Consider the following 15,929-nt stretch of genomic DNA (forward strand, 5'->3'; position numbering starts at 1 on the left):
CAACATCTCCTGAGTACAGTGATACCACCCATGTATAGGTGTGTTGGGTTCTCTGGGGGCTAAAATACCTTATTTGGAGGGTGCGCATTCCAGTTTTCCAACTTAGAATTTTCACAGCTGGTCATCATGCACCCATGTCCTATTTGGGAAATATTTGAAGCCGGCCAATGTAATTTACCCCCATCAAACCATATATTTTTTAAAAGTATACACCATAGGGTATTTCAAATGGTGGCATTTTAACACTATTCATGCACTAATTCCACCACCAGTCTTTGTCAAATGTTTGGGTAGTCATTTTTTGTTATTTTTATGTCACATTGTACTTTAGGCAAGGATTCTCAGTTCCTGTTATGTGTTACTGACAAAGAACACCCCGATATGTGTTCAGCAACATCTCCCAAGTACAACAGTGGCCCCAATGTGCAGGTTTTATGGTTTTTGCAAACTTACAGGGGGTCAAATGTAGGGCTTTTCCCTTTTCCATGTTTGCACATTGAAATTTGCCAGATTGGTTTGCTGGGCTTATGTTGCCTTTGAGACCGTATAGCAGTCCAGCAATGAAAATGAACTCATCATGGCATACCATTTGTAAAAGTAGACAACCCACGGTATTCAAAATGGGGTATGTCCAGTCTTTTGTAGTAGCCACTTAGTCACAAACGCTGGCCAAAGTTAGCATTCATATTAGTTTTTTGCATGTTTTTACACATTCATCGCCGTAATAAGTTTTACAGTTTTAAACAGTCATATTTGTGTTCAGCGAAGTCTCCCTAGTATAACAATACCCACCATGTACAGGTTTTATGGTGTTTTGGAATGTTACAGGGTCAATATAGGGCTTGCCCGATTCAGTTTGCCAGATTGGTTTGCTGGGACTGTGTTGCCTTTTGAGACCATATGGTAGCCCAGGGATGTTAAATAAACCCATCATGGCATACAATTTTCAAATGTAGACAACCCAGGGTATTCAAAATGGGGTATGTCCAGTCTTTTGTAGTAGCCACTTAGCCACAAACGCTTGCCAAAGTTAGCTTTTTTATTTCTTTTTTTATAAATGTTTTTTTTCTAATTTATATTATATATATAATACGTGTCTGTATGTGTGTGTATATATATATATATATATATATATATATATATATGTAATATGTGTGTGTGTGTTTATATACACACACACACTTTTTTTCCCTATATATGTATAATATATTATAATTAAATAATTTTATAATATATTGAACATATATAATGCATATATATGATTTCATTATAAGTGCATTTTGAAATAGATGTGTATATATATCAAAGTACACCTATAATGAAATCATATATATGCATTATATATGTATAATATATTATACAATGCTTTAATTATTTTATAATATATTAGACATATATAATACAGACACTCCTCACTTACCAACCGGGTTCCGTTCCTACAACCCGGTTGTAGAACGAATCAGTCGGTAAGTAAGGAGTTAATGGGTTCCCTGGTCTGGTGCGTTCATCTATGTTGGGGAAACATCCCCGAACATAGACGAACGCACCAGAGAAGGGAATCCCTCTAATCTATTTTCGGGGAAATTTCCCTGAACATAGATTTGAAGGATTCCCTGCTCTTGTGCATTCGTCTATGTTCGGGGAAGTTTCCCCAAACATAAACATGTGCACCAGAGCAGGGAACCCCCACGACGGCTCGCACTTACGCCTGGTCGTCAGTGCGAGCCATCGTAAAACAGGTAGGTTGCTAAATGACCTCATATATATAATATATTTATTATTATTACTTATTTTTTTTAAACTTTATAAAGTAAAAAGGGAATGGGGCAATCGGTAAGTACATGGGAAGGGAGAGGGAGGGTAGGGATTATTTTTTTTAAATTTAATTAAAAAAAAATATTTTAATGGAGTACCTCGACCCCCCTCGGAAGTGATCGCACCTATAGACACACATGTGCACTACAACCCCTATACGCATACAAACACTAAAACTCCTAGATCAACACAATGCAACCCCCTGCATCTCCTAAATACACATATTACAGCCCTCACATGTGCACACACAACACCACCTAGTCCCACAGACAGGCCCTATAAACACACACACACTACAGCCCCTAGCCACAAATAGTACACCACAAACTAAACCCTTTACACACAAACTACAATACAAATAGTCTCCTATACACACATGCGATTGCACAAGCATCCTCCAAACACATACAACACCACAGGGAGCATACACACAATAGACTTTAACAGTCCTGTTCCACATCTGTTCTCTGGTATACCACTATTGAGGACACCAGAGACAAATCACTAGCAAACACTGCGCATGTTAACTTTGAAACCCCCCCCAAAAAAAAAAAAAAAAAAAAAAACATTCACTCCACCATAAAGCACTGGATGATGTGGAGGGGATTCACACTAACATAAACACACCTCCTTTCTGGCTCTGCCCCTAATAGTGGGTTGCTCTGCCTCTAATTGCCCGGGCTGAATTTTTCTCCCAGTTCGGCCCTGCTTTTATATATGTAAGGCAAACATTTGCTACCACTTTTCTATCCCTTTGTAAAAACAGTCTAGGATAGACACAGAATGCACATACATTGGGTAAGCTTCAGAGCATGTCTACAGGGCAATATTAACTATAATAATATTGTTATTTGAGACTGTTTTAAATATATTGCATATTAAAAACATAAAGATATGTCATGCCCATTAAACTGGCACTTTGGAAATATTCATTCATATATATATATATATTTTTTTTAATGTCCCTGAATATTTTTGTTCTGTACAGATGATTCTGTGACTTTTTGTAGAATTTACCAAATATTTTGTACAGTAATTAATATTTGTTTAGGGACACACATATTATCTCATCTCCTTGTTTCTGAACAAATATATAGAGAAAATCATTGTTTTGTCCATATATTATCTATTAGGACCATGCAGAGCCTATGATCATATGTCTTTACCTATCCATGACCCTGCTCTGTGGCATTTTTTATAAAAAAGTAGTAAAAAAAAAAAAAAGTAAGTCAACACTACTGGAAAAAACGGGTTAACTGTTTATAATAATTTTATTTATAATGTTAATCTTATTTCATGTTGATTAGAATATACCTACTTTTCTAACCATCAGAGAAAAGCGAATTGGGCCATATAGTCTGCAGATTTCTTATCTGAAAGTATAACTCATAAGGGACACTGTAGACACCATAACAACTTTATCAGATTGGTGAACCATTCATTAGCAGTCTAACACTTTGAGGTATATCGGTGCCTGGGGACTTCCTCGTTTAATAACAATATCATTCTATTTAGGGGTTGTAAATAAGATATTCATAAACTAATGAATATATCCTTGATGGGCTTATTGTTATTCACTATATAATTCACAGTAACACATTTCCCTTTTTATTTAGCAATAAGAAAGTCTATGTAGTCTGGTTTAGGAATTAAAAATTTGAGTGTGAATTAATAGCATTCATTAACAAACCATAGAACAGGAGGTAACTAAACCAGAACTCTGCTCTAATTGTTCACACCATTAACATCGACCTAGCATATTGGGGTCGGGTGATTCTTGCAGAAAGGTACAAGTGCAGAATGTGTTAGTCCTCTCTCCTGACCAGTGATTAAGAGCAGCCCCTGTCAAGTTTAATTTTTTGGACATCAGAGGGAAGCAGTTTGTTTTTTTCTTCTCTTACAGAAAATGTATGAATGTAGCTGCACATATTGCAAATACATTGCATATTTCATTCTCACTGACTTACCTTACGACTTTCCTTAAGAAATGATTGTGTGGAGTAAATGTCTGGCTAATTCTTCTTACGTGTTTGTGTTTATGGTAATCCAGACAGACCCCTACACTTCCATTATCCCAAAAACCACATATTCATTTTGGGTTATAGTAAATAAAAATGGGGTGCAATAAGTTCAGAAAAATGTGCAAAGTGTGTGTTTATATTTTCTTCCCAATAGTTAATTTGCACTACATTACAAATTTAAACTCACTGAAACTCAATGCTTAGAGAGGGAAAAATCTACAGAGACACAAAGGATTGCACCAGTTTTGGTGCTGGGGTACTGCCCATGGAAGAGTATATTTTAAATCTTCACTATTTTAATGATTGATATTTTCATCTCCTTCACCAAGCCTTATTCCCTGACTAACATCAATAGGAAGTTTATCTTCTCCCCCAAGCTGTTTTTGAGGTGTAAACATGCACAGTATACTTCAGAGCATATTAACCATATGCAGGGCCGGCACTACCTGTTAGGCGGACTAGGCAGCCACCTAGGGCGCCCCTTGGGAAGGGGCACCGCCAGGAGTGCCGGCCCCCCTCATGCTGCAGCCGCCCGAGCGCTCTGTAGAGAGCCTCAGGCAGCTGCAGCTTTGCCTGGGCTGGTGCGTCCATGAGGGTGTACCGCCCGGGCACCGCATGAGGAGAGGGGCTGAGAGGAGGGAAGCGCTCAGCGCTCCCTCCTGTCACTCCCTCACTGTAGCGTGGCCGAGCACTGTATGGTCCGCGGGTACAGGGAGCTTCTGTCTCCTGTACCCGGCCGGACTAACAGGAAGTGCACACTGAGTGTGCACTTCCTTTTAGTCCGGCCGGGTACAGGAAACAAAAGCTCCCTGTACCCGCGGACCATACAGAGCTCGCCATGCTACAATAGAGGTGGGGGGAGAAAGAGAGTGGGGAGGGGGGAGAAAGAGAGGGGGGAGAAAGGGACGGGGGAGAAAGGGAGTGGGGAGGGAGGGGGGAGAAAGGGAGTGGGGACGGAGGGGGGAGAAAGGGAGGGGGGAGAAAGGGAGGGGGAGAAAGAGAGTGGGGAGGGAGGGGGAGAAAGAGAGTGGGGAGGGAGGGGGGAGAAAGGGAGGGGGAGAAAGAGAGTGGGGAGGGAGGGGGGAGAAAGGGAGGGGGAGAAAGAGAGTGGGGAGGGAGGGGGGAGAAAGAGAGTGGGGAGGGAGGGGGGAGAAAGAGATTGACATCCATCACACACACGCAATGCACCCCTTGCAGCCCTTACACATACAAACACAGATTCACACAATGCATTCCTTACACACATATCAGGACATCCCCTACACACTCCACCGCCTGTGAACAATCATTGGTGGAACATGAAGGTGGACCCTGAGCTGTGTAAAGGGCCCCCAAAAAAGGGAGCTGCTTCCCTTTCTCCCAGAACATTGATTTTTGTGACCACAGTTGCAAACAGCCTCCAGAGATCCTGTTCTACACCAGACCAGTGGTGCCAGACTGCAGCTAGAGCCCATCATCATCCTCATCTGGTTGTAAATAGGCAATCTAGTATATTATTCGTGGCACTAATCTCTAATTTACCTCACATTAAAGAAACACTATAGTCCCCAGAACCACTGCAGCTTAATGTAGTGGTTCTGGTGTCTATAGCCTGTCCCTGCAGGCCTTTTAATGTAAACACGGCGGCACTGCAGCACTGGCGTTAGTTAACATGGCAGATCATATGGGTGGGGCATTGTGATGTGACATGGGGGCGGCAAACTTTACTTTTGCCTAGGGCGGCAAAAATCCTTGCACCGGCCCTGACCATATGGTGACCTAAGGCATACACCTAGTGCCCAGGATTTAGATATGGGCCCCCAAACTTGCTTGACCCCGTTCATCATCCCTATCCCAACTTGCATCTAAACGTTATCCAAAACTAGGTGCCCTGTACAGAAACAAATCCTGCCTAAAGGAAAAGATTGTACAGCAAATGCTGATGCCAATCATTGATCAGATGCACCCGTCATCTTTCCAGCCTTGTGTTTAAGAACTTTTCTGGGAAGCTCCTGCCCTACCTGAACAGAATGCTCTCCCCAGCTGTTCCCATCTCCTATAACCTCCGATCAGTACCAGCACTTTATTTAGTCTAGCTCAATACAAAAATAAAGCAGCTCGATCCTCCTCCTCCTACAGAGCACCGCAATTATGGAACGACCTCCCGCACACTTTCAAATCTTCCCCAAGCCTAAAATCCTTTAAAGGAACACTATAGTCACCTAAATTACTTTAGCTAAATAAAGCAGTTTTAGTGTATAGATCATTCCCCTGCAGTTTCACTGCACAATTCACTGTAATTTAGGAGTTAAATCACTTTGTTTTTGTTTATGCAGCCCTAGCCACACCTCCCCTGGCTATGATTGACAGAGCCTGCATGAAAAAAAAACTGGTTTCACTTTCAAACATATTTATTTACCTTAAATAATTGTATCTCAATCTCTAAATTGAACTTTAATCACACACAGGAGGCTCTTGCAGGGTCTAGCAAGCTATTAACATAGCAGGGGATAAGAAAATCTTAATTAAACAGAACTTGCTACAAAGAAAGCCTAAATAGGGCTCTCTTTACAGGAAGTGTTTATGGAAGGCTGTGCAAGTAACATGCAGGGAGGTGTGACTAGGATTCATAAACAAAGGGATTTAACTCCTAAATGGCAGAGGATTGAGCAGTGAGGCTGCAGGGGCATGTTCTATACACCAAAACTGCTTCATTAAGCTAAAGTTGTTCAGGTGACTATAGTGTCCCTTTAAGAGATCCCTCTCTACGTACCTCAAACCAGAATGCATGTGTCATGGTTGATTATATATTTCCTACCTGTTCTATGTTAAATGTTGCATATATTGTGATTTAATATTGTTTTTGCATTTTATTGTACCCTATTGTAACAATGCAATGTTTTGGACATACTTGAAAACGAGAAAAATCTCAATGTATCTTTCCTGGTAAAAATATTATATAAATAAATAAATGTGAAGAATGCAGGAGGGGAAGGGGTGCCAAACAAGTAACATGCTTAGGGCCCTCTTGGATGGTAATCCTCCCCTGTATGCTCATGCAGTTCAAGTCTGTCACTGTATACTAAGCCAGTTAGGGAGCTAAGTGTTGGGCATGTCCCCTCAAAATGAAGGCAACAGACTTTTGAACAGCATAAGCAAGAATTTGATGTTAGTTTGTGGGGTGATGGAATCTAGTTACCGAAGATGAAGAGGAAATCACAAAAACATCAAAGGGTTACCCCAACTATTTTGTAAATGTTTACATGTTTTTGTTTTAAATGTATTGTATGCATGTTACTTATGCTCTCCCTTCATTTTTTCTATAAAAGCATGTAAAATAGAGTAAGAACTTTAATGTACAGGTTAAGGCACCTTAACAACATAATATAAATGAAGTTGTTATGGTGCAAAGAAGCCTCTTAACTTAAGGGCTTAATTGCTCTCAAATGGTTAAACCCCAAAGGTTGCCGATCTCCAGATCCTCTAGGTGGCATCCGGCTTCTGAAACTGAGTCACAGGAAGCACGGAAGGTCACTGGGCAGTGGTGTTGCTGTTTGGTTTGAGTTGGCAGCTGAATCTCGAAGCCAATCAGTAGCTCCCCATTTGTAAAAAAGGTACAGGTTTTAGAGGATCAGCTGACCGTTCTAGCTAACCAGAGGCACCCTTGCCTGGCAGCACTCTGTGTTTCTTGTAACTCAGTTTTAGAAGCCATATGTTGCCTGGGGACTTAGAAATTGGCGCTGGAGGCAGCGATACCGAGTGTCAGTGGCCTCCTGACACTATAACAACTTAATTTAGTTGTTTTGGAGACCAGAGTGTTCCTTTAATTAATCCAATGATAGGCCATGTTCTTTGAGCACCTTTTTATGCCCTCTAAAAACATCACGCTGCACTACCTGTTGCCTGTCTGAAGCTCATAGAGAAGTATTGTTAATCTTTGGACTCTTTCTGATAGAGAAGCACTGAATCTATCAGAATCCATGAAACCTGGCATGCACATGTACTGCGGAGGCTCGAGACATGCCGAGGTTCATGTGCGGCAAGATGAGCTGAGTGACAGCGCATGTCAATATTGAGATATCCACCAATTTACTGAGGAGGGGGAGGAGGGAAGGATGTACAGAATGTGGTGGAGGGTAGAAACGGGGAGGGGGAAAGTTATTAAGTAAAGGCTGTCATAAAGAGATGAGAATATTAGCTTGAGACATTTATTAGGACTGTAATACAGGCTTCTCCTTGCAGGTGCAGTCTGCAAGAGAAGAAGCGTATAGCATCCATTCCCAGCTGATGAAGGACTTTTTTTTACACAGAACACACATTAGTTAGTCCAAAACAGAGGTACATGTGCAGGACGTGCTACTACACTCTTGAACAAATTCCCTGATTTTGCTTTATAGGCTGTGTTTCAAGTTGAAACCCTGCACATACAGATTGCTTGAACCATGACCACTTCCCAAAGCAGAAGTAGTTATGGTGGTAGGAGTAACCATTTAAAGAATGCCTTCTCTTATTCTTTCAGTCTCCTTTCCTATACATTCTGTCTCAGTTTCTCTACGTTTATCTTTTTTCCTTTACTCTCTTTCTCTTGTTGACTTGCCTTTCCCACTCATCTTTACACTCTCTCCTAATGTCTTTCTTTCCTTAATTCTCTTATGTTTTGTCGGCTTTGCTTCCCTACTACTGCTGTAAGACAGCGTTTCTGATGGCAGGTCTATATTTTCCTGTTTGTGCTGCAATACCCTGGTGGTTCCAACACGCTGCCATATTTTTCACAAGTTTGGTGGGCATCATCATCAATTTAAAACAATGCATATGTATGAAGTGATTTAATATACATTCAAATCTTCTCAGTCAGGTGCTCCATCTAAAGAATATATTCCTGGTGCTCTAGAACTCCCCAAGGAAAGCCTAGGAGATGTGAGGGTAACTTCGACGTAGGCAGGGATGGAACATGCTGAAAATATTTTTTACGGAGCTTTCTCAAAGAAAAAGCTTCCGGCACAGACAATTTCTCAAGGTGACACATTGCGATTATCCATATAGACACAAAACAATATAGTTCTTTTTTTTTGTTTGTTTGTATTTCAGATCACCTTGAATAGCATAGCAGCAGCAATTTTGTGTCTATCTCTTGTTTTCTAGTGAAAGCCTTCTGCCGAGACATCATTGATCCTTGCTGCCCCCTTCTTTTACTTCCATTCAGCATGCTAATAGTTTTCCGTTGGTCCTTCAAAGACAAACTTTTCTAACACCGTAAAAAAGAAGGCTACTGGGGAGGCCCGAGACATGCTTACACTTCTGAGGCTTTAACATTCCGCTCAGAAAAGGCAAAGTCTTGTAATTTATTTTCAACATAGTTGGCTGTGACCGGTCTCTTTTGATGACAGGGCACATTTGAGGACACGCGTTTCCCTTTAGAAAATAATAAATGTTCCTCCTGTGCTTACGCAAGGTGAAGGACATATTAGTTATGCAATAATAGGGCAGAGAGAAGAAAGAAGGAGCATTAAACACAAAGAGCAAAAGGTGCTGAAGGAGCAGGAAAGGGACATTGATCTTCCAAGTTAAGGAAGCAACTATGGGAAGCACACCGAAGACAAATCCAGCACAGGCAGTTTTGGTGATATATCGTTTGGAGCAACTGCATGGAATGAAAAATGGTTCTCTCTCTCTCTCTTTCTCTGTCTGTCTGTATATCGATCTGTCTCTGTGTCTGTCCCTTTCTGTGTTTCTGTCTCTTTACATGAAAGGTAACAAAATATTCAGTGTGATGATGCCACAGACCGCATTAATAAATATTATCCATTAGAAATTCTAAGGTAAGAAGGGCTATAGGAAAACATCAGTACTGAGTGGTAATGTGAGGTAGGCAAGTGTCCAGTAATGTCTTGTAGTCTCAGAAGAGCTCTACCTGCTAATTTGAAAAGAGATGCATTGAAAAAAAATAAAAACACCTTATTCATCTTGTAGTCAGTAATACATCATTACCCGAATACATTTTCCTCAGAGACAGTGCAACCCTGCCGAAGCCACACAGGCTCTCTCATAGAAAGATATGAGACAACCTGTAAAATGTAGTAGGGTCACTGTGGGAACAGTGTCTGGTATATCCCAGCTATGAACAGCTCTGTAATGCTATGACTACTTACAGTGACGTTGCACCAGGGCACTGTAGTATTAATGGTATTTGGAGTGGTCCTTTATAGTAATAATAACTCACTATAAATAAAAAAGATAGCACTCCAGGGACTTTGCATGCAAAATAATTTTAGATAAAAAGTTGTCAATGTTTGCTTTCAAAATAAAATTTTCATCAGGATAATGTTTATAATAAAAACACATTCATACCCTTATACAAGAAGAATAAAGTACTCATCCCCAGGTGTGTGTTGGGCAAGGAAAAAAAAACAAATTGGCTCATGGCCAGTTTGAGGCCACAAGCACACTCCTCCTCTGCACTGCTGTCTGCTCAACAGCGTGTGTGCTACCTTGTTGCCACGGTGATGACCAAACCAGCATGAAATGCAGTGTATGTATTAAACGAAGCCCACAATCAAAGCCGTAATAAGAATAAAAACATCCCTAGGTGTACATAGCAGTACAAGAATATTTACAAATTAGTACACGTAAGGTAGCGGTGGAAGCAATATTTACAATACTGGATCGGTTGTGTCTACTGGCACTATAGATGTAACAAAGTATATATCAATATGTTATCAGAAGCCATGCCAAAGGTTTGTGCTCATTCTACTGGTCTGTATATGTCAAGGAATGTATTTTGAATGAATGCATATACATACAAAAGGCAGACTCCAAAGGTCTGTGTCCCACGACCAAGCAAAGTCTATAGAGAATCACCCTAACAACTTAATACTATATATATACATATAGGAAAATGACAGGCAAGTAAAACAGTCCGTGTTCCCTGCATTTTAAATTTTAAAGGCTAGGCCAGTATTTTTAGGGATCTCAGCTAGTAGCAGATCCTTTCACTTTCTCAGAGTTCTGTAGGAGAAATTACCTTGCCTTAACCTTTCATGCTGCAGATTCTACAGCTTATAACATGGAATGCCACTAAATCTACTTAAAAATAGACAAAACTGAATTTAACTGCAATAAAGGTTTTACTCTTCTATTTCTGCAGTGATTTGTAAAAATTGAAGAAAAGTTAATATACGGTAATCTATTTTCAAATGATCCTCCTATGTTATAATGTTACAGAAGCAAGAAATACATTTTCATTCACCTACTTTATTTTTTTTGTTTTTTATTAAGTTACTCGAAAAGAATGGCTTGAAAATAACTGATTTTATCAAAATTGGCTCAATTTTGCCAATTCTCTCTTTACTGTAAAAATTCCAGTCAAGATTCAATTGTTGTTTTTTTTTTTGTTTGTTTGTTTTTTTACTTTCTACATTTTGAATCTATCCCAATAGTCATACAACTTAAATATATGCTGTCCATTGTGATATTGCTGGGGGCTGACAGGGGCAGAGAAATGTAATTATATTTTATATAATTATATATATATATATATTATTAATATTATTATTATTTTCATTATTATTTTCACTATGTATTTTGATTTTTGTTTTAGAGAAAATGCACCATTTTTATCTGAGTAGCCATTTTGGGTCAGACTCTACTATCTGACTAACTGCTGCACAACCTAACTTGGTAGCTGCTGCAGGTTCACACAGAGCCATCACAGCATCAGGCAAGCTAGGTTGAGCAGGTATATAACAGATAACTGTGGAATCTGACCCAATCTCAGCCATATAGAAAGCAATTAAAAAAATATATCATTAAGTTTTATTAAATATAATAAACTTAAAAAAAAAAAATTAGATGTGAAAATGTGTTTACAGTTGTACCTTAATATTAAGGGGCAGCATAATTCACATTGCAGAGTCACGCTGTGCATAATAACAGTTTATATTGCACAGTGTGATGTCGAACACAGTGTTTGAAAACATGATCTATCATTTGAAATAGGAAGCAGGCTTTGTTTTGCTTTGCAGTACAAGAACACACAGGCTGTGGGCCACTACATGTTAATTTGAGTCATGCTCCTAGCAAATAGCTCCCAACATTGTCAGTCTCTTTTCCTTTACTCATATGCAAGTTGACATTACGATATCTCACCCGTGTGGATGTTATTTGTCCCATTAAACATAATTCACATTTACTTATTCTCTCTCTCTCTCTCTCTCTCTCTCTCTATATATATATATATATATACTTACCTTATGTTCTGTAAGTTCTGCCATTCATTAAATAGAGGAAGACTGTCGCAAAGTAACTATTTTTCACTTCCAATATCCATTCATTCATCCGGATAATTGCTCTATGAAATTATATGTTGCTAAATGTTTCAGACCCAATCATCACAATCTGAAATCACTTCCTTTAACATTCCTACAATACAATGTGTCACGCATACACTGCAACGTGGCAGCCGAGGCATCTCATGCACATTGACGCTTTGCAAAAATAGATTTAAGAGTGGGTTTTCTAATGAAATGGCGTCAAGAGAGGTCAAACAATAGCAACTCTTCTTATTTCGTCTAATTTAACAAATGACCTATTAATTACCTCTACTGCGAGACGTCATAAATAATTTTCAGTGTCCTGTGAATCATCTCGATCTGCACTAAACCGTTCACTATTGGCACCAAAGTGATATTCGTCCAAGAGCTCTTATCTTCCATTATATAACTAAATATGACATACAGACAGAGCATTATTCCCTGGGCTCAGTCCTTAGAGATAGTAGATTGCTGTTTTTTGGAGTCGTAACATGATAAATAAGGGACAAAAAAAGTTTACCTTTTCCCACGATTGCCCACTCTGTTGCTGCTAAAGCACATAGAGACACAGAAGCACTGTAACCCCACTTAATATTCTATTGACAAGAAGAAACATTTGGTAGACTGATATAAATATTGCTTATAACAACTTCAAGTTCAGAATCATCAGGCTCTGCATAAAGAAGCATTGGATATCATGTTTCTCTAGGCAAAGCATTAATTTGATGTGTAGCAATTGACCCTATGTCTTTGTTACTACTCTATAAGAAGCATTGGATTGAACAGAGACCTTCTTACTTGGTGATCTTAGTGTGCAGAGAGGATACCATGCCAGTCAGGAAGAGGGAGCCTAGAGGTAAACACAATAAGGAACACATCAATACTTAATATTGCTGATGTAATGCTACACTGGACAGTATGTAGTAAGTATGCATATTATGGGAGCTAGCAGTGTTTAATGACTTCTAAGATGACCTATCCTGAATTAATTTAACATTATTCTTTATCACGTTTTGCAAGCCATATTGGTAATCTACAGTGTGTTCCTCTTGCTAATACTCATACTCTGATGAATTATTAATGATTGCTCTTTTTATATCTAAGGCAAATACAATGGATTATATTAATGAAGTGAAGATAGAGATGTACAAAGCTCCCTTTTTACTTCAAGAGAAGGTCAAAAGGTAGTCCTTTTGGATGCTGTAATTCTGTTCACATTTAATGAATATAAGTGTGTATGTGTGTGTTGTACGTGTTTGGGTGTCGGTGAGTGTGTACAACTTCTACATCTCTCTTGTTAGGCTTCATGTGTTAGGACCGGCTGATAGCAAACCATTTTAAAAATAATAAACAGGTTATTCAGGTTTACAGATGCTACAATACAAGTTCTGGATAAACTATTTGCTGCTGATTGCCAGAAATAAGCGCCTTGGAGTTAAAATGATTTTCCCTGTAAAACATATGGGGCTTATTCTGGATAAAGAGCAAATCTGATCTGGCATTTTTCTCGGTTTATCTCCTATTGTCTGTTTTTAATCTTCATTCGGAATAATGCCTGGTTTGTCTCAATTTCTATCTTTGTATATAATCACCCATCTGTATCGGCATAGATACATATTTATGTTGCTATGTTCTGAAACTTAGAGTATTAAATGGAACAGAAGGTTATACAAAGAGAGATTAACACTGATTAAAGATTAAACCATTTTTTTTTTCTCAAAGTAAGCCAGTCCAACATTTAGATGCTGATTCTTTAAACTTTGGACCAAATCGAAAAATTGGGGTTGAAGCTGCTTGTCAACTATTAATGGGTTCAGAAGGAGTTTACATAATTTGCAACCATTAAGTGCAAATCCTAACTGAAGCTACAGTGTTAGCTTATGGGGTTTTTAACTGTTTTAGAGGTTGTCCAGTGGTTGATCCTGTTGTTGGCAATTTTCTGTTGGCAATTTTCAGTGTCTGAGATGCTTTGCCAACCTTAGCATTTTGATTAGAACATCAAATATACAAGTCAAATATGAAAAGGGAAAATCTGCAAAAATAATACTTTAACAAGGGAGTGCTGAAATGGTCAAAATGATTTTCAAAATGTTTCTAAAGATAATTTGTACACAACGCAAACACTTTCTATTATCTGGAACATACAGCAATACTCCCTATGAATGGGACTTGCTTAATTACAGAAAGGTACACAGTTTAATTGTCCAAAATGTCCATTCATTAATTTATCTCTTTTAGGGTGACTTAGTGACACGTAAAATGAAATTTCCCCACTTCAATATTATACAGTTTACAATCTACAAACTATGAAATGACAGAACACAAAAATGCACAACCTAAAAATACAAAGGGAGACCAATAGTGCAGAAGAAAAAAAATAAAAATATATAAAAAAAGGAAGCTAAAATGCACTCACAAACATAGGCATGAAAGGGCAGAGTATAATCAGTCTTCTTCAAGCGTTTTTTCTCTTAAAATAACAGAAGTAAAAAGGCTCTTCAAATCCAACTCAGTGTCTTCCCACCATAAGTAAATATAATCATCAGGATATGGATATGGAGACAGAGAAGATGAGGAGGTCCACAGTAAAATAATTTAAATATAAGAATAAAGCTTGCCACCCTACGCGTTTAGTCAAAAAGACTTCATCAGGGGCTTGTGGCAACAATACAACAATACAAGGTACTGTTTTTTTTTTGTTTTTGTTTTTTGCTTTTTCGCAAATCACTATATTTTGGGACTGACTAGAATTTACTTTCGTTTCTGAAACCATTCAATGTTGATTTTATTTATTTTTTATTGATAAACAATGTGATTACAGAATATTTATTGCATACCTTCTGTTTACATTTTATTTTAGAAGATGTAGGCTTTTCAGGATTGAAATTGTTAAATCAATGATATATTTATTGGGTAAATACTATGCCCGCTCCTTATCAAATATTGTATTTGGACAGACTGTCAGATGGCTATTTAATGAGACTTCTGCTCATGGAAGCAGAATTGGAAATTGGAGCCGTTGATTTATCCCCAGAACCTGACGATGAAGCTTACGTTGCAGTCTTTATCTGATTCTTCACTGCTCCGTGACTGACCTTACTATTGACCTGGCTAAACCAAGCTGTTGTGAGTCAAGGCTGATTTACTGAACCATCTTTCTTTGAATTCTTCTGTTTGGCAACATTACTGATATTTTTTGTAATGCCAAGGGCATTATAAAGTGCTAGTACAGTTTTTCTTTATCCATTTTTACTAAAAAGCAAACTGTGTCTTATGTCCTCACAAATGGTGAATTCATTTTCCAATCATTTTATATCTGACCCGATAAATGCCAAGTATAAAAATGCAAATTCGTGTAAGTTATGTTATAATAAACCTGATTTTGTTGGGATTCTTAGTTCCATCCTAGACAGAGATGCTGGCTTAATTTAAGTTGTGTATTTTCGTCCCGTTCACTATGCAGTAAATTGGGACAGATTCTTTCTGGACTCAATGCTACAGTTGAATTATAGGCGATGTTTTTTATGAAAGCGTGATTTGCCTTTATTGATGATAAATATGGTTGCAGGGGTTAGACATAATCAAACCTCCTGTTGTTTTTATTTATAAGTCATGAACATTTTTCTGTTAGACTTGTACATTGCAAGAAACTTTGATCTGGCTGAAGATTTTTTCCTGAAAATTTTACAGACATTCAGATTATGCCTAATGTCGGTTTGACTTGCAGGAATTTCTGTACTGAAAGCCTGTTTCGGTAACTGAATCAGATGAATAAAAAGTTGACGAAAATGAGTCTACTCCGTTA

The 15,929-nt window shown here is 38.5% G+C and overlaps 1 protein-coding gene across 4 annotated transcripts in view; it reads left to right on the forward strand.

The window, feature by feature from the left end:
- Positions 1–15,929, forward strand: part of CTNNA2 (catenin alpha 2) — a 1,421,691-nt gene that overhangs the window by 543,531 nt on the left and 862,231 nt on the right. The window lies entirely within an intron of this gene.

Source organism: Pelobates fuscus, chromosome 6, assembly GCF_036172605.1.
Source record: "Pelobates fuscus isolate aPelFus1 chromosome 6, aPelFus1.pri, whole genome shotgun sequence".
NCBI lineage: Eukaryota > Metazoa > Chordata > Amphibia > Anura > Pelobatidae > Pelobates > Pelobates fuscus.